This window comes from Mesoplodon bidens (assembly GCF_964165515.1).
Source record: "Mesoplodon bidens genome assembly, chromosome: 2".
Lineage (NCBI taxonomy): Eukaryota > Metazoa > Chordata > Mammalia > Artiodactyla > Ziphiidae > Mesoplodon > Mesoplodon bidens.
The window spans coordinates 32,794,993-32,818,420 of NC_138177.1; the positions used below are offsets into that span (position 1 = coordinate 32,794,993).

Consider the following 23,428-nt stretch of genomic DNA (forward strand, 5'->3'; position numbering starts at 1 on the left):
GAAGCTTTCCTGGTTAGCCCATCTGGCTGCCCACTGGTTCTAATTTCTAACAGCTGTGCCATTATCTATTGTCCCCTGTGGCGACATCTAAGTTAGTGTTTGAGAGTACACTCTCCTTGGAAGCTGTACAGTTTTCAGAGGTTGCCTCCTATTTGTGGAGATTTGGAAGCCTGAGGGTTGTTTTAGTGCGATCAGCGTTTTTATTTCTTTTAGAAGTTAATTCCCTCAATATTTTTGTAGGCTTCTGGTTTTTTGGTTGCAATCAGTTCATTATGAGTAAACAGACCCAAAGCTTTCCTCTAGACAGTTCTTAAGTCGTCTTGTCTTATTTGTTTGTTTGTTTTTAGTGGCCCATTCTCTTCTTCCCCCATTTTAATAGTGGTTTCACTAAGGCCAGCTAAAACCACAAGTTTGGGTAGGAAGGCAACACCCTTAATTTGATCTTCGCCTCTTGGCTGTCTCTGTATTTTGGCTGAGAGATACTTATGGAAAAATATAGAGCCTGTTTATCCTTCTAGTGGGGGGACAAGTTAGATTTTCTAGCTCTGAGGCCTCAGATCACTGTACTCAAGCAGTTTAGTTTATAGACCACTTTCCAACCACTTTCTCTAGAATGACAGGTATCATAGACACATACTAGTGTACCTTTTAAGTTATCACAGGCCAACAGTTCTACCAATATTGTGACATGGCGTAAAAAGGATCACCAGTTTACCAGTTTGCAGTATATGTTCTCTTGCCTTGTCTTTCACTCAGACACAAAGCCGGAGAACCTAAGTTTTAAGTTTTAATTTTGGCAGCACCTCACTCCTGGGTACCAATTTCTGTATCGGAGTATAGGCTAAACTGCTGTACTAACCCAAAATACAGTGCCTTAAATAAGAAAGAAGGTTTTTGTTTTTGTTTTTAATGTGACAGACTGTAGAAATAGGCCAGTGGTACAGGCCTGCATGCAGCTCAGCTCCATCAGATCATTCAGGGACCTGAGTTCCTTTCATCCTATTTTTCTACAGCAGGGTTTCTCAAACTCAGTACTACTGGCACTTTGGGCCAGCTAATTCTTTGTTATGAGTGGCTGTTTTCTGCAGTATAGGATGTTTAGCAGTATTCCTGACCTCTATCTGATAGAGGCCAGTAGTACTTCACCAGTGAAGACAAAGTCTCCAGACAATACCAAGTCTCCCAGGGGGCAAAATCACCCCTGGTTATGAAACATTACTTTATAATCTCTTAGAATCATCTTCATTTATGTGGTCAAAGCAGATTTTGATCCACAGTGAAGAGAAAAACCAGCTGATCAAAACAGGTCCACATGTTATAATTAGCGGTGACATTAACACACTACTTATAACTTTATTTCATATGTTCAAAAAGTTAAGGAAAAAATGGAAAATATTTTAAAAAGATACAAATTGAATTTCAAGATATAAAAATTACTATGTTTAATAGAGCTAATATATTAAATGGGATTAATGGCAGATGTGACATTATAGAAGAAAAGATTAATGGACTTGAAGACATAGCAATTGAAAGTATGCAAAATTTAAAGAAGGAATTTTTAAAAAGAAAGGAATAAGGAGTTGTGAGACACTTCAAAAGCCTCCTGGATGTGTAATTGGGGTTCTTGAAGAAGAAGAAAGGGGGAAGGGGCAGAAAAACATTTGAAGAAATAGTGGCTGATGTTTTTCCAAATTTGATGAAAACTATAAACCCACAGATCTGAGTTCAGTAAAATTCCAAGCAAAAGGAACATGAAGAAGACTGCACCAAGGCATGTCATAATCAAATTGCTCAAAACCAGTGATAAATCTTTAAATTCCCTAAGAAAAGAGATGCAATATCTAACGAAAGAACAAAGATCAGTGTTAAGCAGATTTCCCTTTAGGAACAATGCAAGCAATAAGACATAGGAACAACATCTTTAAAGTACATAACCAGGGCTTCCCTGGTGGCGCAGTGGTTGAGAGTCCACCTGCTGATGCAGGGGACACGGGTTCGTGCCCCGGTCCGGGAGGATCCCACATGCCGCGGAGTGGCTGGGCCCATGAGCCATGGCCACTGAGCCTGCGTGTCCGGAGCCTGTGCTCCACAACGGGAGAGGCCACAACAGTGAGATGCCCACGTACCGCAAAAAAATTTAAAAATAAATAAATAAATAAATAAAAAATAAAGTACGTAACCAAAAAAAAGGAAAATTTATTTCCTAAAAACTGAGGCAAAATACTTTTACAGACACACAAAACCTGAAAGAATTCATAATAGCAGATATGAGTTATTAAAAATGTTGAAGGAAATCCTGTGACTGAAAGGTGAATATATAAAACTTTTTTCATATTAATTGTCTCTAAAATATAATTCACTGTTCAAACAAAAATAATAACACTGTATTGTGGGATAATCGAGATGAAGCACAGATGCTCACAGACACAGTTCAAAGCTATGGTAGCTTGATGCTGAGATGCTGAGTATAGTTCCCAAGAGTTGCCGGTGCCACTCTCCCTGCTCTGAGTGCGTGCTGCCTCCATAGCAGCTCAGCTTGCTTCACTTTTGTAAAAGTGAAGGTCCTCTTTGGATTTCTTTAGTTAGCGAAAGCAGGTGCTAATGTGGGTCTTTAGTAAAAGTGAAGTGGCATAAGTGAACTTTCAAAAAGCAGGGATACCTGAAATAGAATAAAAGCCAGGAGGGAAGAAGTGGTAGTGTGACCACTGTACAGCGCTTATACTGTATGTGAAGTGTATAATATCACTTGAAGGTAGATGGTGATAAGTTAAAGGAACTCAAAAGCAACTACTAAAATAACAAAACAAAGAGTTATAGCTAGAAAGCCAAAGAAAATAAAATAAAACCATAAAAAATATTTAAAAGAAGCAGGAAAAAAGGAAAAGGGGAAAAGAGTAGATCAAACACATAGAGAACACATGTCAAGATGATAAATGTTTATGTACCTAATAAGACTTCTAAGCAGACTGACCACGAAAAAAAATAGAGAAGACATAATTACCAGTAACAGAAATGAGAAAGATGACATCACTGCAGATTCTATAAACATTAATAAAAGAATATTGTGAACAACTTTATGACAAGAAATTTGAGAACTTGGACAAATCCCTCAAAAAATACAAACTACCAAAGGTCGCTCAAGAAGAAACTGATCGCCTGAATAGCCCTGTATCTATTAAAGGGTACTCTTTGCACAATATGTTTAATTTTGCAACTTGAAATTTTTAATAACTGGAGAAATTGAAGCATGGACACATGGGTACTAAATTCCAACAGCTGAACAAAATGGTATGTTAATCTTGTGTCTTAAGACATAGAAACTGCTCAGAAAAACAGCTGATTGAGTATATGAACAGAAGTTTTTGTGGTTTACTTCCCACTTAGTCATAACTCTCTATTTAAACTGATTGGGGGGAAAAACATTCTGAAGAGATGGTACCATTCTGTTCTTCCCCAATTCTCTACTGTTCAGAACCCTTACTTCTCTGCTCACCCCTTTGGTGGGTTCCTCTTCTTCCTGAGCTTTTAGCAATAGATATGTCTTTGGGCCTTCTGCATTTGTGCATTTCATAGATTCACTTTCCAAAGAAAATAATTCCTAAATTTTGTCCTAGCTCAAGTTCCAATTTGATATCTTTAGCCACCCTGTATAAAGTTTTCAGAGGCCTTTGATATTTCTTTTTCATTATTATTATCGTTATTCATATGTGGGTAAGGCAGCTTATATACACACAACTTCAGGGGGCGCTATTTACATAGATAATATCTGCACATCTGTTATCATGTCCTTGATTCTTATGCTATATTCATCTTTTCATTCTATCATTGAAAGTCTTTGAGCTAAACTCTAGCACTGTATCCTGAAACCATCTTCATTTTACACATCATGTCCCCTTTTCTCTTTTTATGCAGTGCCCTTCTAGCCCCTATGTTCTAGCTTAAATCCTACCTCCTTTAATGAATGGTTCCTGACTCTTTCTGCCTAAAATGAGCATCTGCTGCAGTTACAAAATGTATCATTTGCTCTTTGGTTTTATTCAGATATTTCATATGTATTTGTTCTGCATTCTCCAGGTAGTCTATTTATTTCTTAGAAACAGTCTGAAGCTTACTATTTATTCCCCAGAGTGGCAAGTGCATTTCTGCATGTTCAGCAAGCATCCCTAATTCCAGGATTGATGCACAGAGTAGCAAAGGACCAAAGGATTAACCTCATCCCTTTTGCAGTTGTTGTATTTAAGTAGATTGCACCTCATCGAAAGCAATATTTGAGGTAGATTTGTTTTTTCCCTAAAGATCTATGCTTTGTTTTCAAGTGTTATATTGGAGAGAAGGAAACCACACTAACCATTGCTTCTTTTGATTAATATTTGTTAACTGTTTATCCAGTAAATACAGATCTTTTCACATAGTTTATATATGCTGAAAACTCCTTCTTTTGAATACAAAAGTCTCATGTTTCCCAAATTAAATATTTTTAATTTAAATAATTATGCACTGATTAAAATTTCCCTCAGTTAATGCTATTGGTGTCAAGTACAGGCTGAGACACTGTTTCCATCCCTCTTTTCCTATATTTACTAGGACTTCACTGATTCTTAAAGTTTGAAAATGGAGTTCAGATACCTTAGTCTATTCCTGAAAACCTTTCACACTCTGTTCACATGGGTGGTTCTAATCTCATCACCTATCTCTACTCTGGCTAAACTAGAAGTAGACTCACATTAGCCTCATACACCTTGGGTTTGTCTGCTTTCTGTCTGGGAATAGCCTTTCAGGCTTTCTGAATCTACATGTTTTTCAGGTCCAGCTCATATCTAACCTCTGATTATCACTGACCTTACTCCAGTTTTACATTACCATCCTAAACAGAGATAACTCCCAGAAAATACTGTTGTGTTATAGCTTATTTATGTTGGCTGAAAAAATAAGAAAAAAGCACAACATGAGAGTTGTGAGTTAAGTTTTATTTTTGGGCAAAATGAGGACTCTAGCCTGGGATGCAGCCATTCAGAGAGCTCTGAGGAACTGCTCCAAAGTGGTAAAGGGGGAGGTCAGTATATATGTGATTTTGGTGAAGGGGGATACGTGCAGTCAAGCACACATTTTGGCAGAAGGCTGCTGCTACTCATGTGAAGGTTGCTTCTAGTCATGAGGAGCAGATGTCTCCATAATGATTCTAGTGCTTTTCTAGATATGAGAAGATGCAAGAAATTAGGCGCATAAAATCTTATCCTGAAAACATCCAACTATCTGAAGGCCTGTTCCATCAGTTTTCCCCAGAGCACAGAGTGCCTCATTCCTGACCTCCAACCCTGAACTCCTTTCAGGGTGTGTCGAAGGTCAGCGGCTGCAGTGGCTTGTGATTTAATTCTTGTAGAGTAAGTGCTTTTGAATACCTGCTTTACTTAAATGCTGTTTAAAGAATTTGGGGGAAGCTCTTTGAAACTAGCTTGTTCATTTGTTACTCTCCCCTGGGTCAGCTCTGCATCTCTGTGTAGGTGGCACTTTGCGTCATGGGCAAGATTACACTTTTTGTGGGTATGCTAGATTGGAGTGAAGCTATGAAAGAATATCAGATAAGAAATCTAGGGACTTCCCTGGTGGCACAGTGGTTGAGAATCCACCTGCCAATGCAGGGGACATGAGTTCGAGCCCTGATCCGGGAAGATCCCACATGCCGCAGAGCAACTAAGCCCATGCGCCACAACTACTGAGCCTGCACTCTGGAGCCCGCAAGGCACAACTACTGAGCCCACGTGCCACAACTACTAAAGCCCATGCGCCTAGAGCCCATGCTCCGCAACAAGAGAAGCCACTACAATGAGAAGCCCACGCACTGCATCGAAGAGTAGCCCCTGCTTGCAGCAACTAGAGAACGCACGTGTGCAGCAACGAAGACCCAACGCAGCCAAAAAAATAAATAAATAAAATTAAATTAAAAAAAAAAAAGAAATCTAAGTGCATTCCTAGCTTTTTCTGAGTTAATTCTTCACTGAATGACTTCAATCATTAAACTAAGGTTTTTCCTACTATATGAGTTATTCAAATAGAATTACAATACACATTCGAATCTATATTAATCCTTAGTTTGAAATTAGTGCCACCCTTCTCTGTTGATAATTGAGAGGTCAGTACATATCTTTGCATCTTTGGTATTTTTCTCTTTTATTTGAATAACTATAGATTTGACTACTCTTGCTCTATTCTCCTTTCACTTTAGTGCTCTTTGTTAATTTATTGTATTTACCTTATCTCAGGTTTCTTTTCTTTTTTGACATCACCTCGAAATCACCAGTGTGAGATTGCTCCCGTGTTGTGGTAGGAAGTGGGAGAGACTGATCCCAGCAGGTGTGGGACTGGTAGTGGGGGTATCATCTACCCAGAGGTGGTATTATTACACTGTAAAAGTAGAGAGTTGAGCAGATGAACTGAAGGAAGTAACTGAAACAAGCCTGGGCCATCAGGTAAGGCTGGCCTGAGGTGAGTTTTAGGAACCTGAGTACAAAGCCAAGAATAGACAGACCTGCCTGGATGCAAATCAAAATAAGTGTAAAGGAGGGCAGCCCAGAGATAGGGAGCCCAGAGGTGGGAGGAGAGGATGAGGGAATGGGTAGTAGAGTGGGTGCTGATCTGCTACTAGACTTTTACATATTCTGCAAGCCTTGCATGGGTAAGCCAGCTCCATTTTAAGGGTGAGCCTTGGAAGAAGCTGAGTATGTCAATTTATTCTTAATTATTAAATTATAAATGCCTCCTCCTTGGGGATTCCCTGGTGGTCAGTGGTTAGGACTTGGCGCTTTCACTGTGGCGGCCCAGGTTCAGTCCCTGATCGGGGAACCTAAAATCCTGCAAGCCGCACTGCACAGCCAAAAAATTTTTTTAAATAAATAAATGCCTTCTCCTTAATTATAAAATTATGGAAGTTGGTGTGCTTCAAATAGGACCGGTTTTGGTTTTGGTGACATTTAAGCAGGCTCTTGGAAAGTTCTTTTTTTTTCTCATTGGATGGAATATACTGCAGTATTCAAAATAAAATATTTCCAGATAAGTGATGTTAAAATAGAGAATTAAATGTTACTCTCACATTGTTTAGTTTTTCATTCAACTACCACTTTAATAAAATAAGCAATTTTAGTAAAGGGATTATATCTATAATTGTGATTATCATGACTTGGTATTTTATGCTATGTTTAGGCAATTTTTTAAGGTAAAGAGAAGAAATCAAAGAAGTTCTTGCTGAGCACACTTACAGATGATGCATTCTTGTTGGAAAATAAATGTGTTCTCATTTCAGAGCAAAGATAGCAGAATTGACAGTGGTATTTGGACACCTAAAGGACTAAGACCTCTTTTAAAAACAGGACCATTCAGGCCCTGCAGGAGCTTTTGAGTGAATGTATTCAAGTACTCACTCTGTCGGGTCTACAACCTGCACCGCTTCTCCAGGGTTATGGGCAGACCACAAGCCTTAGAGTGGTTACACCTGCTCTTAGGGTCCATTGTCTTACATACAGTGGAATGCTTACGCATTAGATTTTCAGTTCTTGAAGGTTGGCTAGATTTTTCAATTTTGATTTAAATGTTGTGGTATCCCATGATCAGAGCATTATAACCTGGGGTGTCACTGGTGGGAAAGAAAAAAAACTATATGCAAATGTGAAACAGATGGAAATTGGAACTTAATTCTTTGGTTACATTGTTTATCTAACCTGGTTGGTTCCATTTCAAATATCTTACCCATTTACTTGTAGTCTTTTTAAAAAATTAATTAATTTATTTATTTATTTATTTTTGGCTGTGTTGGGTCTTCGTTGCTGTGCACGGGCTTTCTCTAGTTGTGGTGAGTGGGGGCTACTCTTAGTTGCGGTGCATGGGCTTCTCATTGAGTTGGCTTCTCTTGTTGCGGAGCACAGGCTCTAGAGCACAGGCTCAGTAGTTGTGGCTCACGGGCTTAGTTGCTCCACGGCATATGGGATCTTCTCAGACCAGGGCTCGAACACATGTCCCCTGCATTGGCAGGCAGATTCTTAACCACTGCGCCACCAGGGAAGCCCCTACTTGTAGTTTTTATCTTCTCTAAATGTAATAGCTTGTAGGGGAGACATATGGAAGTGTCTTCTATCTACCACAGTGATTTCTGTGTCATTTTCTTGAGTTTGATTTCAGCCCTTTTATTACCAAATTCTGAACATCTGCCTTCTTGGCACATTAATTTGTCAATCAGATGTTTTTCTGAAGGTGTATTTTATATTAATATTAGTTTGGGTGCATGTTGGCATTGCTTAGAAACTGTTGTTTGAGAACTGTTAATGATTTGATTTTGCATACTTATTACCCATAGCCAAATAAGTCACTACTTCCATCAACACTTATACTTTGTTTCCATGTGAAATGGAACATCTTGTTTTATTTAACACTCCCCTTCTCAATATATTTTATGCATCAAAATTCAAACTAAAACAGTAACTTCTGGACTTCCATTTGTTTCCCTTCTGCAAAGTACGTAAATCTGTCCATTGATCCACCTCCAGAGAGCTAGCCAGTCTGATGACTGAGCCCCTACCCTCCCCAAATCAAATTTATTTGTTTATGAAAGAACTATCAAATGAGAGTGAGCAAATTGCTAAATAACATTGAGTTTTATTTATTTTCTTATGGCATTTACACTGTTGTGTTATGTCAGTATTTTCCCTCTCTTCTTTTGAAATCCATAAACATTGCACTTGCTTTCATTTTGACCTTTCTTCTTACAAATTTAGACATTAAATAAGAGATACATACTTACCATTCTCTAGTTTAATACATATCTTTTTAAAAATTAAGCTCATATTAATCTATTCATAACTCACTTCTTCATTTGAGATTCAGTCATTCATTCATTTACTCAACATCTATTTGAATGATCTGTGACCACCTGACTAGGAGCTGTTGGGTAGTGGAGATGCAATGCTGAGTATGGTGTAGTTAATCTCGAGGGGTTCACAGAGAAGTAGGGGAGACAGACAGGTGTACAAATACAGTCATGAACAAATGGGACAGGATGAAAAGGTGGAGGAGGGAGGTAATGACAAGAATTACTTGAAAGAGAAAATGACATTTGGTCTTGAAAGATTAGCAAGAGAAGACAAGGAGTGATATTTCAGGTAAAGAGAACAGCATATGTAAGGAACAGAATAAAATACAATATTTTATTGTCATAAAATTGTTGTCATAAAATACAACACTTTTGGGAAGGAGCTCCATGAGAACATTGGGCATGAAGGGTCAAGGTAACAGATGTCATTGGAAAGGTAGGATAGGTCTAGATTGTCTGGAAGGTGTCTTATGGTTAGAGTTGAGTACTAGCCATTGAACCTGTGGGCCAGAGGGTACCCTTAAACAGTTACAGGGTCAGATAGGATATCTTAGGAAGATAATTTTGAAGATAGTGAGAGAAAGAGACTGACATGTGAAGAGACTGGTAATAAATATGGAGACTAGTTAGAAGACTGTTAAGGGGAGAAGTAATGAAGGCTTCTTTACCCAAGGCTGTAACAGTGGGGATGGAAAGGGAGCGGCAAACTCAGCAGCATTTTCCAGGTGCCGTCAGGGAGACTTGCCAAGATACTAAGAGTCATTGCTATTCTCCATTTTCTCTCTCTCTCTTTCTCGTCCTCTCAAAAACTTCCCTGTCATGTTCTTTCTTCAGTTTTAAGGAAAGGAGCTGCATATGAAGTGTTTCTTTTTAGAGAAGGCAGCTTACTAGACCTTACATTCTCACTTACTGCTCATTCGGTGATAATCAGGGTGTCCCTAGATAACTGAATAGTGCTACTGAATCAGCTTCTGCTCAGTTCAGCTTAATATATTACGGTTTGCACTCCATTAGTAATTAGACTTTGACAGAAAGTGACCAAACCAATTGAACTTTTAACCAAACGTTGTGCCTCAAAGTCAGCAACTTTAAGAGAGCCACCTTGTTCATATATCATGGGTGTTTTCTCCATGGTGGACCTTCTTCCCTGACTTGGTAAAGAATATTATCTCTGGCAGTTTTGTATCAGTGAGTTATATAAAGGAGGACATAATAAGCTACATATACTTGGAAAGTTACACAAAGATAACGAAGAGCTGTTATTCCTTCATAATGCTTCTCAGATTCAAGCATGGCTCTGTTTCCATGACAACCACACCAGTCCAGGCTCTCATTTTCTCACATTTGGCATACTGCAAGAGCTTTTATGACATGTCTACCTTCGATGTCTTCCTCTCTTAAACTCCCTTGACCTATGCTACCAGATTAGTCATTCTAAAAATTGTCTTCACTGTATTCTTCACCTGTCTGTTGTCTGCTGTAAGTGCATCCTCTAGCATTTCATTTTCATCATAATCTAGCTTCAGATGTACCTTCTGGCCTCAACTGTACCTACTGGGCACATTATTACACAATGTCACGTGGACCTCCTAACTGTCCTGCTCATGGGTCTTGTCTCTACCATAAAGTCTAGGATGCCATTGAGGATAGGGAACACATTGTGTGCTAGTTTTGTATTCTACCTAGCACCAGGCACAACTCTGGGCTCATGATATATACAAAAAGAATGGAATATTTCCTCTTTCATCCCTTGCCCCAGGGTTCATTTATTCCTCTCTATCCACACTGGGTTTAAGGGCTGTTTCTGGTTGTTTTGTGTTTAATTTCTTCCTCCTTCCTAAGATAAGTCAACAGTTATATAGCATATATTATCCACAGCTTGCAGGACACTTTAAAAACCAATATTATGATATCTTTGTTTTTAAATATAGAAACCTATCCTTTACCAAAAGCCACAGTGACTCAGCTACTTGCATGTCTAAAATGGTTTCTGCATTTTTCTGTGGCCAGTCTTTATGATGGTTATAGATTAATAGTAGGCTTTTTGGAAGCATAACATTTGTTATTAATCATGGCATTACTGTAGTTAACCAGGTAGACCAATTTAGTTGGAGTATTATCTCTTTCTTTAATGTGTATAGACATAGATTTGGGGAAACAACTTGACATTCATGAAGACTATATTCTAAGATGCTCTTAAATTTCCTAATTTTTAAATACCACTATGGTTTTTTATTCAGTTTATTAATAAAATTGAGATAAAATAACTGCCTTCCTATAAGAACATATAATAACTGAGAATGACTCTATAAGCAAAGCTTACTCACCATCTGCTACATGAGAGTAACTAAATTCATTCCTTAGCAAACCCACAAGGTGCTATGTTGTGGCCTCACGGGGTCTCTCAGGGAGCTGAAGCAATAAATATTAAATCTAAATATGTCAAGGGGTCACTTTAGTTGACTATTGCTTGCTAAAGAAAAGAGAGATTCAAAAGGCCCAGTAAAATAATAATCTTTTAAAGTAAAAATGAATGAATGAATTAATGAAAGAAGCTGAGACAAGAATCTTATTTTATGGTTATATTTGTCGAATAACTTGTCAATCAAGATAATTTAAAAGGTCTCTCTCCTCTCCCTTGTGAGCTTTGTCATTATATTTTACAGTTGCAGAGAAAGAAAATACATAAGAAAGAAGTAAACAATTTCAAATAGTAATAAATGTCATGAAAGAAATAATACAAAGGAGTCTAATGTGTTACTACCCGCCACCAGATAAGATGTTAAGAAAAGTCCTCTATGAGCAAAGTAACATTTGAGTTGAATGATGCAGTGGAACCAGCCTTACGAAAATCAGAGGCAACAGCAAGCTCAAAGGCCCTGAGTCAGGGACTTCCCTGGTGGCACAGTGGTGTAGAATCCATCTGCCAATGCAGGGGACACGGGTTTAAGCCCTGGTCCGGGAAGATCCCACATGCCGCAGAGCAACTAAGCCCACGTGCCACAACTACTGAGCCTGTGCTCTAGAGTCCGCAAGCCACAGCTATTGAAGCCCGTGCTCTGCAACAAGAGAAGCCACCACAATGAGAAGCCCACGCACTGCAACGAAGAGTAGCCCCTGCTCGCCGCAACTAGAGAGAGCCCACACGCAGCAATGAAGACCCAATGCAGCCAAAAATAAATTTAAAAAATTAATAAATAAATAAAGGCCCTGAGGCAGGAAAAGCTTTGTATATTCAAGACAGAAAGGAGGCCATTGTGACTGGAGGCTAGTGAGGAAATGAGCAAGATATAAAGAGGAAGGAGATGTGGTCAGAGATTGAGGCAGTGGCCAGATCATCAGAGACATATAAGGAATAGAAATGCATTGGCATTTGGGTAACATGGGACGCCAGGGTAAGTTTTAAGCAGGAAGAAATTTGATATGATTTATGGTTTTAAGACATCATTTTGATTGAGGAATTCTGGTGTGTGGAATGTGGATTGAAAAGAGGAGAGAATAGGGCTTCCCTGGTGGCGCAGTGGTTAAGAATCCGCCTGCCAATGCAGGGGACATGGGTTCAAGCCCTGGTCTGGGAAGATCCCACATGCCGTGGAACAACTGGGCCCATGCGCCACAACTACTGAGCCTGCGCTCTAGAGCCCGCGAGCTACTACTACTGAGCCCACATGCCACAACTACTGAAGCCCGTGCACCTAGAGCCCATGCTCCGCAACAAGACAAGCCACCACAATGAGAAGACCGTGCACCGCAACAAAGAGTAGCCCCCACTCGCCACAACTAGAGGAAGCCCACGTGCAGCAATGAAGACCCAATGCAGCCAAAAAATAAATAATAAATAAAATAAATAAAAAATTTAAAGAAAAAAAAGAAAAGAGGAAAGAATAGAAGCACGGAGACTAGTTAAGATGTTATTTCAAGACCAGTCAGGAAATGATGGTAGCTTAGACCAAGGTAGTGACAATTAAGATGGAGAAAGAGGACAGATTTAAGATAGCTTTGTAGATAGGGCTGACAGGGCTGACTTATATTTAGATAAATTGGATTTGGAAGGCTGAGGGAAAGTGAGAAATCAAGGATGTTGTAGAGATGGAGCAAGCTGGTTTTTCACATCATGAGCAAATCATTTATTTTAGCTTTGATTTTACTACAGCACATTATGGGAATGAAGTGAGATCATGTATGGAAGCAGATGGCACAATGTCTGGCCCACAACAGGAACTTGTGAGATTGTTATTTTTACCCCCACCTCAGGACATTTTCATTAGGAATTTATATTCTCACATTACCATTTATTTAGGTCACCAAATTTCAAAAGCAAATGATTAGAAAGCCCATTGGTGAGTATTATATGCAATGCAACCATTCATCAACTCAGTAAGCATTTCCTGAGCTCCTTGTGTAGGTAATTACTGTACTGAGTGCTGGGAAAATACTAATGAGTGAAGCTAATGCAGTGCCTACCCTTATGGAACTTTCTGTCTGGTAGGGTAGATTAATTTCCCTAACAGTATAATTATACAACTAGTTATTAAATTACATTTGGGATGATTAAGAAGAATATCAAGGTATACTGTGAGAACATCTCTTCATGACTTCTCTATTTCCCTTATTTACTTCATTTATTCCCATGTTCCATCTTGCATATGGCTACCAGTGATTCCTAAACCCAACTCTTGGCTCCAGATTCTATTTCCCATGGCCTATGGAATGTCTCCAGTGGATTACCACATGTTCCTCACTAACCGCATTCATCCTCCATACTTTCCTGTCCCCCTATCAGTTAATATCTTTACTATCACACCAGTTTACCAAGCTAGAAATGTCACAGATGTTAATAACATTAGCAACTTAATAATATTACTATATTAAACCTCATTTTCTTCATGAAAATTAAGACTCAAAGAGGCTAACTTTACTGAAATCATGCAGCTAATTAGACTTGAAATTGTGGTTTTAAATCCAGATCTCTCCGACATCTCAGCTTTTATTTTTTCCATGACATCAATTTGCAGGATTGTTGATTTTTTTTTTTTTTTTTTGTGGAACACGGGCCTCTCACTGCTGTGGCCTCTCCCGTTGCGGAGCACAGGCTCCGGACGTGCAGGCTCAGCGGCCATGGCTCACGGGCCCAGCTGCTCCACGGCATGTGGGATCCTCCCGGACCGGGGCACGAACCCATGTCCCCTGCATTGGCAGGCGGACTCTCAACCACTGCGCCACCAGGGAAGCCCCAAGATTGTTAAATTTTTTAAAGGAAAAATAATGGAGGAAAACATTCTAGAAAGAGGGAAGAACATTTTTAAAGGCTCAGAAATATTAAAGCGTCAATATTTCTAGTCAGAGAAATGCTTATCTATCCCTCCCATGAATAATAATCATATTTTATCCATTTTGAATGCTGAACCATTTCAACATACACTTTTGGGATAGCCACTGTGTGTTAAGTAATTGCCTCTGCTAAGTTTTTAGGACAAAAAGAAGGATAATACATGATACCTATCTCTAAGTGCCTTAGTAGGGGAGAAGGACCCTATGTGTTGATTTCAATGCAGCTCATTAAAGTACACGCCTGCAAGTGTTATGAGACAGACAGCAAGGGTGGAAAGAGAGCAAGCAGGAAGGCCATGTACCCCAACCCTAGGATTGAGGGAGGGTTCCTGCAGGAGGTAATACCAGAGTTGAGTCTTAACAAATTAGGAAAAGGTGGGACTTCCCTGGTGGCACAGTGGGTAAGACTCCACGCTCCCAATGCAGGGGGCTGGGTTCGATCCCTGGTCAGGGAACTAGATCCCACATGCATGCTGCAATTAAGAGTTTGCATGCCACAGCTAATGAGCCCGCCTGCTGCAATTAAGACCTGGTTCAACCAAGTAAATAAATAAATAAAAACAAATTAGGAAAAGGTAAGTGAACTAGAGGGGAAAAACAGTTCAAGAAAAGGAGAAAGCAAGAACAAAGACATTGAGGTATGCAGTTACCTGGCGTGTGCAGAGGAACTTCAAGTAACTTGAGTATTGCAGATGGTAGACGTCCCAGCATGTCATACTAAGAGGTGAGCTCAAACCAGAAGAGATGGGAATGGAGAAGAGGGGATAGTTTTGAGAGATGGTGAAGAGGTTAAATCAACCGGACTTGAATGATGGGTTGAGTATGGGAAGTGGAGGTAAAAAGAGGACTCTAGGATGACCCCCAGGTGTCTGCTGGTATAATTGGGTAGATGAGGACACTCTTTGCTAGGACAGGAAATGTAAGGGAGGAACTGCATTGGGGAAGAAATGGTGACTTTGGACATGCCGGGATTAATTTGCGTGTGAGGCTGCATTTGTCCAACAAGGAGATATACAGATTGGGAGCTCTGGAGAGAGGGCTGATCTCAGGATTGGGTTGTTCAGCAGTAGTAAAAAAAAGAAAGGTATGGATAAGATCACCAGGGTACAGTGAGCATAAGTTTTTGCTTTGTTTTTGTCATTTCTTTTAGAACCAAGACACATTAGTCCCTCTATATATTCATAGTGACTGGACTGTGAAAATCCTGTTGTTTCCACTGGACTAACTTGATTAGCTTTTAGGATCTAGCCTGTTTGACTCTACCTCCTTCATTGTTTCAAATAACTCAAATTAGATTTAAAACACTTATATAGCAGATGTGTAAATTATAGTTGCAGTTACCACTTAGTAGCTACATGATCTCTGGCAAGTCACTTAACTTTTCTAAGCTCAGGTGTCTCCTATGTAAAATGAGTGTAATTTGTTGTTAACATTAATTGCAATACTGCATACTCTAAGCACTTGGCGTAGTTTATGGCTGTCGTAGATACTAAATATAACTATTATTATTCATACTTTTAGTCACTGAAATATTTATCAAGACTTTGTGGTGTATACGTTGTTTTGTTAGGCCCTGCTTGGAACAAATATGCCTATGAGGTAGAGAAAGGAGCCCACCAAGCAGGAAAGACCTGTACACACATGTTCACTTGTTACTATCATCACACAAGACATCTTGTGGCAACTCTCTGTGTATAGGAGTGCTGAGCTCACAAGGGAGGTGGAGAGGAATCCAATCACATCCAGTGAAAGTGGAGGAAAAATCACCTCCACTCACCAGTTTGCTACCTCTGAAAGTCTACTGAACCCTTTTGAAGCCATGAGTGGGAGGTAGGGAGAGGGAAATAGTATGGCTGTACAATCTATTACCATCTTTATTTCAGAATATGGACTTGTCTATTCAAAAAAAATGTCCCCATCTTGACATATTCATTTTGTGGAGACAAATTCACTTGCTAATACATGGGCTGACCCATATAACTCCTCCACTGAAAATACTATTTTTCACAGTGACAGATGTTAAACTACACCTAGCATTCTATGTAACATGAAGATGCCAGAGATAGCAAATTTAATAGAGAACTGGAGATGGACCATGGGAAGGAGGTAGAGGCAGTTCACAACTTATCAAGATGAATATAGCACCTCATTATTTTCAACAACAATGACAAAACACACACATACACACACACACACAAAGGTAAAATGCTGATCTAGCTTGAGAGCATCAAGGAATAGTCTAGATTCCATGTCATAATTTTAATCTGATCAATTTAAAATTAAAAAATAGACCTCTGCTAACATTAATTTATGCCTTCTGCCTAAACTTGGAAATAAAGATGAGCCTCATACAAACTGTCCAGAGGAGGGGATAAATGAACTGAGATAAGCTTCCATTGTTAAGCCTGCATCACTAACATGGCTTCAAAAAAGCTGCTGTTATGTAGACACTGTGACCGAGCGGCCAAGGATGTAGCTTCTCTGTTTGACTGAAAAAGAGAGGGGCTTCCCTGGTGACGCAGTGGCTAAGAATCCACCTGCCAATGCAGGGGACATGGGTTCGAGCCCTGGTCTGGGAAGATCCCACATGCCACAGAGCAGCTAAGCCCATACACCACAACTACTGAGCCTGCACCCTAGAGCCCGCGAGCCACAACTACTGAAGAGCCTGTGCTCCACAATAAGAGAAGCCACTGCAATGAGAAACCCACGCACCCGAACAAAGAGCATCCCCCAGCAACTAGAGAAAAGCCCGTGCACAGCAACAAAGAGCCAACTCAGCCAAAAATAAATAAATTTTTTAAAAAAGAGAGTGATTTACAGTTAAAAATTACGAAGGCAGATGTGCTTTATTTTCACAGGTGTGTGTTTAGAAGTGACTATTCTCAAGGCAGGCTTTTGGAAGCCTCCTCTCAACTCAGATCTAAGAATCTTAGGTTCTTTCATACCAGATGGCAGGCACAGGCTCTGGACCAATTCCATGTGGAGTAAAATGGTGGAGCACAGTCTTCCTAATGAGATAGGTTTTTTAAATGGGCTACATTAATTGAAACAGAGCAAGTTACAGAGCTGGAAATGCTAGGTTCTCTGCTGTGTAGTGGGGCTCTGGGATCTTGGCTTCCTGGCTCTACCTCAGACAAGTTTTATGATTGTGAGCAAGTCACGTATCTGCCGACTCACTCTTTTCATCAATAGGACAAACATGTTAGACTTTGATGTTTCTAGGGTCTAACAACGTTGCATTATTTCATGATTCTGTTATATCTAGAGTATCGAGTATGTCAGTGATGGTAATATTGATACTTTATTGAGAGACGCTGTCCAAAAAAAGTGTCTCCTTGGGGCAGGAAGTAGGACAGTCTAGAATGGTGCAGAAACCAGCTCATTGGAGGCCTAGTTAGCAGCAGGGATAATTAGCTTCAAGAAAAGGAAACTATGTTCAGATATTTTAACTAACATCACATGGAAAAAAGTCAACCCATTCTGTGTTGTTATAAAGTAGATGCCTCAACTGAGTGACTGGAAGCTTCAGATTTCTAGCTTACCATAAGTAGTCCTTTTTAAACAAATATAAATGTCCAGTAATAAAAATAGGCAGCCTTTTCAGCTAATTGTCAATGAAGATAAGGAAGCAGAGGAAAAATGACTAACTCTCAAAGAGACTGTAGAAGAAGTTCTTGCATTAATAAAGGCATTGTTCTTAAATCTGATCACAAGAGTAGGTAATAAGGTAATAGTGATACTACCATGACTATTCAGAATGTTATTAAATTGCTTTTGGTAGGGGAAAGTTCTCTCTTCTATTGAAAAGCAGAAACAAAACAAAAAACTCCTTTAAAATAGTTATGCTTGAAGTGTCACAAGAGGTCAGAACATTCCTAAAAAATTAGTAAGTCTATAATATTTTATAGGAATCTTTTTTCTTTTTGAGTTCCAACAGTCTGGTTACCTGAAGTACCCACCACGGTGTCAGTTAATTATGTACTTTCTTATTTTGAACTCTAATTCCTCAATGTGTTGAGTTCCAACTATAAGATGATGAGACTCATTTCCCTGTCATATAACTTGTATGCTCAGTCTCATTGACATTTCATTTTAGCCTTTTCTTCAAGTAGCTTGAATAATGCATAAAGTTAGAAGAAGCATATGATGTACCTTTGTACCTCCAGAAGCATATAGCACAGTGCTGAGAAGAACCAAGACTTGAATGGCAGAGTGTGAGTTGCCTGGGATTCTACAGTACCAAAATACCGGACTACTCACTGTGTCACCTTTATTTAACCTGTTTGTTGGATCTTAGGAACTTGCCAAATTATTGAGGGCTCATCTTTTAAAAAGTAGTCTAGAAGACAAAAAAGAAATAGGCAGAGAATTGAGTTTTGCTGTTTTACCTCTCCTAGTTCAGAAGAGCATGGATCCTTTGCTACTTATTATTAGCTGTCTAAATCTTAAAGGTGAACTGAAGAGGCAGTTGGTCTTACAGGAGTGTCTTTTATCAGTGTTTGGCTAACTTTTTCTTTTTTTTAACATCTTTATTGGAGTATAATTGCTTTACAATGGTGTGTTAGTTTCTGCTGTATAACAGAGTAAATCAGCTATACGTATACATACATCCCCATATCTCCTCCCTCTTGCATCTCCCTCCCACCCTCCCTATCCCACCCCTCTAGGTGGTCACAGAGCACCAAGCTGATCTCCCTGTGCTATGCGGCTGTTTCCCACTAGCTATCTGTTTTACATTTGGTAGTGTATATATGTCCATGCCATTCTCTCACTTCATCCCAGCTTACCCTTCCCCCTCCCCATGTCCTCAAGTCCATTCTCTATGTCTGCGTCTTTATTCCTGTCCCACCCCTAGGTTCTTTAGAACCATTTTTTTTTAAGATTCCATATATATGTGTTAGCATATGGTGTTTGTTTTTCTCTTTCTGACTTACTTCACTCTGTATGACAGACTCTAGGTCCATCCACCTCACTACAAAAACTCAATTTTGTTTCTTTTTATGGCTGAGTAATATTCCATTATATATATTGGCTAACTCTTTTTCTAATGTTAATACATCCAGAGTCTTTTGTCTTTCTAAATGCTAACCCAGATGAACAAAATGCTTTTACACTTGAAGGAAATTACTGGTTATCTGGTACCCACCCTGTGCTAGGCACTATGAAATATTCCTTTACATACATTAACTTATTAAATTTTCAGAGCAACTTGACCAGGTAGGTGATACTGCCTTTTTTTTTTTTTTTTTTTTTTTTTTTTTTTGCAGTAGGCGGGCCTCTCACTGTTGTGGCCTCTCCCCTTGCAGAGCACAGGCTCCGGATGCGCAGGCTCAGCAGCCATGGCTCACGGGCCTAGCCGCTCTGCGGCATGTGGGATCTTCCCAGACCGGGGCACGAACCCGTGTCCCCTGCATCGGCAGGCGGACTCTCAACCACTGCGCCACCAGGGAAGCCCGATACTGCCTTTTTACAGAGTCCCAGAGAGTAGTAACTTACCCATGTCTTTCAGCCAGTAAATGTGACTAAAAGATGATGTAATAAACAATGCCCTGCTTTGCTCTTAGAAATATGTTTAATTCTCATTACTCTTACATTTGGGTCCAGGAGAGTCCCACTAGTCTAAACCCATTTTTGTCTGTATCCACTGTGGACAACAAAGACATGACTAGATCATAACACACAGTGTGTTCCTCCTTTTACAGTGTCCACATCCTGCTTTATCTTTGTGTTTGAATGCCTCCCGGATTTTAAGCTCCTACAGATTGGAAAGTGTTTTCCTTTTTCACCTTTGTAACCCTTGAAGTAACTACTTCATGTGTTACTGTGCACTTATGGTTCTTAATTACAGTTCCATAAATTAAGTATCTTTTCATTTTACAGTGGAAATCTATTTATGTCCTGCACATGTCCACAATCAGTGAGTGGAGCGGCTCAGGTAGAGCACTCAAGCTCAGGGCTCTCATTAGGACTGCACCACCATCCACCTGCTTCTAGCACTCCAGAGTGAGGCTGCTGTTCTTTAGACCATGGCTTTGGGACCACTGCCTGGCCCTCTTTACCTCTCTCTCACTCTGCCTCATTGGATCATTCATCCAAATATCCCATATTATCTTCAATTTGCTGTTGAACTTCCTTCACAGAGATTTTTTAAAAATCTCCTTTATGATAGTGTAAGGAAATATGAGAAATCATGTATTATTAACCGGTTAATTCAGAAGAGTTTCTTTTCTATCATTAGTTTCATTTTTGGACTACTTTATAACTCAAAAATTTATCTTTGAGTTATAAATATACTGTATTTATTGCTGAATCTGATCAGCAATAAATAAATTACTTGGGGAGTTGGGGAGGCATAAAGGGAAATGCTCACTGAGATTACTCACTCTCGTAGGGCTTCAAAAATCGCTAGAATACATTCTTTTTGCCAAGTGATATTCTAGAAGAGTTATTTTACCTGATATTGATCAACAGCCTATTCTCAAGGGACAACCTGAAAACAGGACCAGGGTTGGAAAATTATGGAAATTTTGAAGGCAAGGATGATGCTTTCTTTCTTTTTTCTTTTTTTTCCTTTTTTTGGAAGGGGGCTATGTATGTATGGTGCTTTTATTCTCCATAGAGTGATACATGCTAAGGTGGGTTGGGCTTGGGCTGATGTCCCCATGTGTATAGAACTGAATTAATAAGTCTCGGAGAAGAAGCCTGGTTTACCTTGATGTGGAAAGGGGGATGGGAGCACGGGGATGAACATTACAACCTGGGATATGATCAACCCTGGAATGCAGGGAGATGAGGCAGCTCTCGGTGCGGTCATTGGCAGGCAGGGGACACCTGCCAGGCTCGGAGGGCCTTCTGTACCACATCTTCCCACTGGGCATTTGATATCACCTCCTTCGCCCTTTTCACCAACTCTACATGTTCTGGGTCCATGGCTGTAGAGTTGTGGCTGCTCAGTGCTGTAGCTCCCTCCTCATCTTCATCCTCACTCTTGGCTGGCCTGTCCAGGGAATGAAGCCCTAGAGCCTTAGTTCCAACCCTGGACGTCAGCAGCTCCATCTTCTGCACCCCCCACTGGTGCCAGCTCTGCCCCTTCTGGTTCGGGGTCTTGGTTCAGGGGCTGGTAGGAGCAGCTAGCTGGACCTGCCCCCATTTCTTCCTGTTCTTCTTCCTCAGGCTCTCCACTCCTCTAATCCCCAGTGCCTTCTGTAGGCCCCTGGTGTGACAGTTCCTCAGCCTCATTGGGGTAGGTGTGCCCTGGACCCTGCTGCCAAAAATGGCTTCTTCCATCCCAGCAGGGCCCACTCAGAGCCTGAGCTGAGCCTGTACCTTTTACCTCCTCAAGGATAATACGTATTTGAGGGGAAGGATGATGGAGAGATTGGGAAAACTGAAACACATGACCACTTGTTTGTAGTGCCTTTTACACAGCATTTTGTTAAATGTACCTAAATCTTTTAAGTGTAACTTGGTTTGCTTATTAAACTATCATATTTTAATTATTACATTTAATATTTAGTGCATATAGTTTTAACTTCTTTTGTGAGCATCAGAGCCAAACCAGTTCCAAAGTCTTTTGATTAATTTTTAAATTTAATTCCTTTGGGGCAATAATTTTTTGTTTCTGGTTTATATAAGTAAAAAAAAAAAAAAAAATGCTTCTGCCAGTGGTCTTTGAGACCAAGTCAGATGGATGGAAACATCTACCCTATCTTTTAAAAAAATCAATCATAAAAAATCCTATAAGCTAAGGAGTCACTGAATTTTCTCTTCTTTTGCAAGTCAAAATGTCCCCTTGCTCTTCAATGTAAAGCTTCTATGGCAGTGCTTTTCACACTTACACAGCAGTAGCACAGTCTTTTCAAACAAAATCTCTTGCAGAACTTCACTATGTAAATAAGATGAAAATGGAGCTGTTGTTGCTGATGGGGGGAGGGCAGGGAGCACGAGTAATGAGAGACCCAGTACCTCTTCCCTATTCCCCCTTCTGGCTAAACCAACTCCCACCCTGGGTAGCCCATAAGACATTTCCTCCAAAATCTTAGGGAGCTGAAATTTATATACACACACACACACACACACACATATGCACATATCATATTCTAATGGCTTTTATCATTTTACATTAAAATCTTTACTTTGTATAGATTTTTAAGAAATCATATTTGGAAGAAATAGAAGGCCTGACAGCAAAATATACATATCTTATTTAAGATATTTTGTTAATTAATACCTTAAATGTTTAACCAAAAAAAGTTTTGTTTATCTGAGGTTTTGGAAAAATAAACCAAACAGTATTCTCTTAAGGAAGGCAATATTTCCCTTTATCCCCAATTCTGTAATTAATGTATTTCTGTAACGAAGATCACAGAGGTATGCTGATAAATATGTCTCTATTTTCTTACTTGCAGAGATCTGTAACTTATTTATCAAAATAGGAAACTAAGACTCAGAAGGAACTTTCTCCAGCTCTCTTAGCCCCATTAGTCTTTGCACCATGCTACAGCTTGCATGGAGAAACTGGTCTGGTATTCTCATATGAGACCAACTACAGAACAGTAGCTCCAAGATTCTGAATATATAGTAGTTAATTGTTAGGATAAAGTTAAGAAACTACCCTTAAAGGGGATCTTGTCCTTCTGCCTTGATTTGGCTAAAACTGATGATTCACGTCAAGGAAATTAATATAAAACTTCAATAGTAAGATTGTAAAATTTTAAACTGTGAATAACTCTAAGTTATACTATTACAAGGGAAGGATTAGACCAGAATGCATCAAAACAATGTTTTGAAATATTAAGTGAGTGTTTATCAAAGTCTTTAGGTTAGGAAAGTTATTTTTGCTTTGAGAATCTCAACTTTAATAGTTCCTTAAAGGTATAGTCTTATTATTATGTTGTAGGTTTTTATGCTTTATCATATTGTGTATTTATAAAAGTCTTCATTTTTGCTATGTTGTACATCTGAAACTTACATAATACTGTACATCAACTATACCACAATAAAAAATAAAAATACATTAAAAATAATCTTCCTTTTAATTGCAGCTAGCCTTCCCAGAATGCTGAAATACTTCTGCATATCTTAGCATTGCAAAAAGTTATTACTGCATAAACACTTCAACTTGAGGGCATGTCGTTTCTTGGATGTTCGGTCCTTGCTCTTCTGCCCATACTCTATCATTTTCCCCTAAGCCTCTGTTCTGTTAGAGATTTCAGTCATCTAACAAGGATTGGAGCA

The 23,428-nt window shown here is 39.5% G+C and overlaps 1 protein-coding gene across 3 annotated transcripts in view; it reads left to right on the forward strand.

Moving 5' to 3' along the window:
• Positions 1-23,428, forward strand: part of RABGAP1L (RAB GTPase activating protein 1 like) — a 700,878-nt gene that overhangs the window by 530,036 nt on the left and 147,414 nt on the right. The gene's annotated exons all lie outside the window — the stretch shown is intronic.